Source organism: Rhinolophus sinicus, linkage group LG01 (genome assembly GCF_036562045.2).
Source record: "Rhinolophus sinicus isolate RSC01 linkage group LG01, ASM3656204v1, whole genome shotgun sequence".
In the NCBI taxonomy this organism is placed as follows: domain Eukaryota; kingdom Metazoa; phylum Chordata; class Mammalia; order Chiroptera; family Rhinolophidae; genus Rhinolophus; species Rhinolophus sinicus.
The window spans coordinates 184,331,893-184,334,892 of NC_133751.1; the positions used below are offsets into that span (position 1 = coordinate 184,331,893).

The 3,000-nt window shown below is 35.9% G+C and overlaps 1 non-coding gene across 1 annotated transcript; it reads right to left on the reverse strand.

Annotated features, from left to right (window-relative positions):
* Nucleotides 1-2,575: 2,575 nt before the first annotated feature.
* Nucleotides 2,576-2,707, reverse strand: LOC141568090 (small nucleolar RNA SNORA36 family). The gene has a single exon (XR_012491098.1). It is a non-coding gene; the product is annotated as a small nucleolar RNA SNORA36 family (small nucleolar RNA).
* Between the last annotated feature and the right edge of the window lie 293 nt (nucleotides 2,708-3,000).

Below are 3,000 nucleotides of genomic sequence, written 5' to 3' on the forward strand. Positions count from 1 at the left end.
TGGTGTGCCAATAACAATCAAGGTTCAAATATAACAGGAGGGCACACACAACTCACACAAGGGACACTCCTGGAAAACCAAACACAGGTGACCAGGGAAACTGTGCTCCACAGTGTACATACTACATAAGGCCACCCATTCAAGACTGGGAGACGTGGCAGATCTACCTAATACATATGAGAAAAAAACAGAGAGGCAGCCAAAATGAGGAAACAAAGAACTACATCCCAAATGAAAGAATAGGAGAAAACTCCAGAAAAAGAACTAAACAAAATTGAGGCAAACAACCTACCAGAGACAGAGTTCAAAACACTGGTTATAAGGATGCTCAAGGAACTTAGTGAGAACTTCAACAAAAAGATAGCAATCATAAAAAAAGGACATAGAAAACGTAGAAAAGAACCAGTCAGAAGTAAAGACTACAATAATTGAAATGGAGAATGCACTAGAAGGAATCACCAGCAGACAAGAGGAAGCAGAGGATCAAATCAGTGATTTGGAAGCAAGGTACCAGAAAATACCCAATTGGAATTGCAAAAGGAAGAAAGAACTTGGAAAAAAAAAAAAAAGGAGAAAGTTTAAGAGATCTCTGGAACAACATCAAGTACACCAACATTCACATCATAGGGGTACCAGAGAAAGAAAGAGACAGCAAGAGATTGAGAACCCATTTAAAGAAATAATGACTGAAAAGTTTCCTAAACTGGTGAAGGAAGTAGACCTACAAGTCCAGGAAGCACAGAGAGTCCCACACCAAGACTCACCAAGGCCCTCACAAAGACACATTATAATTAAAATGGCAAAGGTTAAAGACAAGGAGAGAATCCTAAAAGCAGCAACAGAAAGGCAACTAGTAACTTATAAGGCAGCTCCCATAAGACTGTGAGCTGATTTCTCAACAGAAACTGCAGGCCGGAAGGGACTGCCATGAAATATTCAAAGTGATGCAAAGTAAGAATCAACAACCAAGAGTACTCTACCCACCAAGGCTACTATTTAAAGTCGAAGGACAGATAAACAGCTTCCCAGACAAAGAAAAGCTAAAGGAGTTCATCAACACCAAACTAGTAATTAAAAGGAATGTTAGAGGAACTTCCTTAAGACACACACACACACACACACACACACACACACACACTAAAAAATATGAATAATAAATTGGCAATAGCTACATAACTATTAATAACTACTTTTAGTGTAAATGGATTAAATGCTCTAATAAAAAAAATAGGGTAATAAAATGGATAAGAAAACAAAACCCTTACATATGCTGCCTACCAGAGACTCACTTCAGATTGAAAGACACACACAGACTAAAAGTAAAGAAATGGAATAAGTTATATCATGAAAGTGGAAAAAAAAAAAAAAAAAGAAGAAAGCTGGGGTAGTAATACATATAGCAGACAAAAAGGACTTTAAAATGAAAAAGAAGGACCCAGTAATCCCATTTCTGGGTATTTATCCAAAGAAACCCAAAATGCGACTTCAAGGGGACATGTACATCCATATGTTCATTGGAGCATTGTTTCCGTTGGCTGAAGTGTGGAGGCAGCCTGGGTGCCCATCAATGGAAGAATGGATAAAGAGTAGGTTGTACATATATACAATGGAATATTGCTCGGCCATGGAAGGGAATGGGCTCTTGCCATCTGCAGCGGCATGGATGGACCTGGAGGACATTGTGCCAAGTGGAGTGTGTCAGACAAAGAAAGACAGATGCAGTGTGATTTCATTATATGTGGAATCTAAAGGACAAAATAAACACATGAACAAAACTAAACACATTCATAGATAGAGAACATTTTGATGGTTGCCAGATTTAGGGGAGGGGTTGAAAAAGTGGGTGAAAAAGGAGCAGGGATTAAGAAGTACAAATTGATTGTTACACAGTAATAATGGGGATGTAGGGAATAAAACAAGGAATATAATCTATAATGTTGCAATAACTATGTATGGTGTCAGATGAATACTAGATGTATTGGGGTGATAGATGGGAGGGGTGTTGGGGGACAGAGTGAGAAAGGTGAAGGAATTAAGAAGTACAAATTGGTAGTTACAAAATATTCATGAGGAGGTAAAGTAAAGCATAGATAGTATAATATGGTAATAACTATGTATAGTGCCAGGTGAGTACTAGTCTAGTCAGGGGAATCACTTATTAAATTATACAAATGTCTAACCATTATGCTGTACACCTGAAATTAATATAAAATAATATTGAATTTCAACTGTAATTGAAAAATTAAAAAAGGGAAAAGGTGAAGGGGAGTAAGAAGTCCAAATTTTCAGGTATAAAACATATAAAGCATGGCGATGTAATGTATAGCATAGTAATATTGTGATAGCGTGGTACAGTGTCAGATGGTTGCTGGACTTATGGCGATCACTTTTTTAGGTATATAAATGTTGAACAACTATGGTGTATACCTAAACTGATATAATTTGTATGTTAGCTATGTATATGTATAATATATGTGTGTATATATACACATATATATATATACATACATATATATGTGTGTGTGTATATATATATATTTTTTATTTTTTATTTTTTATTTTTTATTTTTATTTTTTTTGTAGGCTGGGAAATAAATGAATATAGTAATACTTTCTATCCAACATCTTCCCTAGCCTGTTTCAATGTCCCAAAGTTTAATTAACAGAACAGGGGGAGCTGCCCTGAACTGAACTCAACACTTTGGATAGCTATATTTTTTTTAAATAAAAATCTTTTTAAAAAATTCCCTGCGTTTGTTCATTCATTCATTCATTCATTCATTCATCAAACATTTATTGAGAATTTACAAAGTCCCAGGCACAACAGGCCACACTGGGCAAATTCTGGCTCTTCAGAAGTGTGACACATTCCTTGCTTCAGCTTAAAATCTCAGTTTAAAATATAGCTTAAAATCTCCTTTTGTAACAAAAGAATTAGGAACAAACAATTTCTTTGTCTCTCTCCCCTCCCATTCCAGGCAACAAGAATCTCTTCTTTCA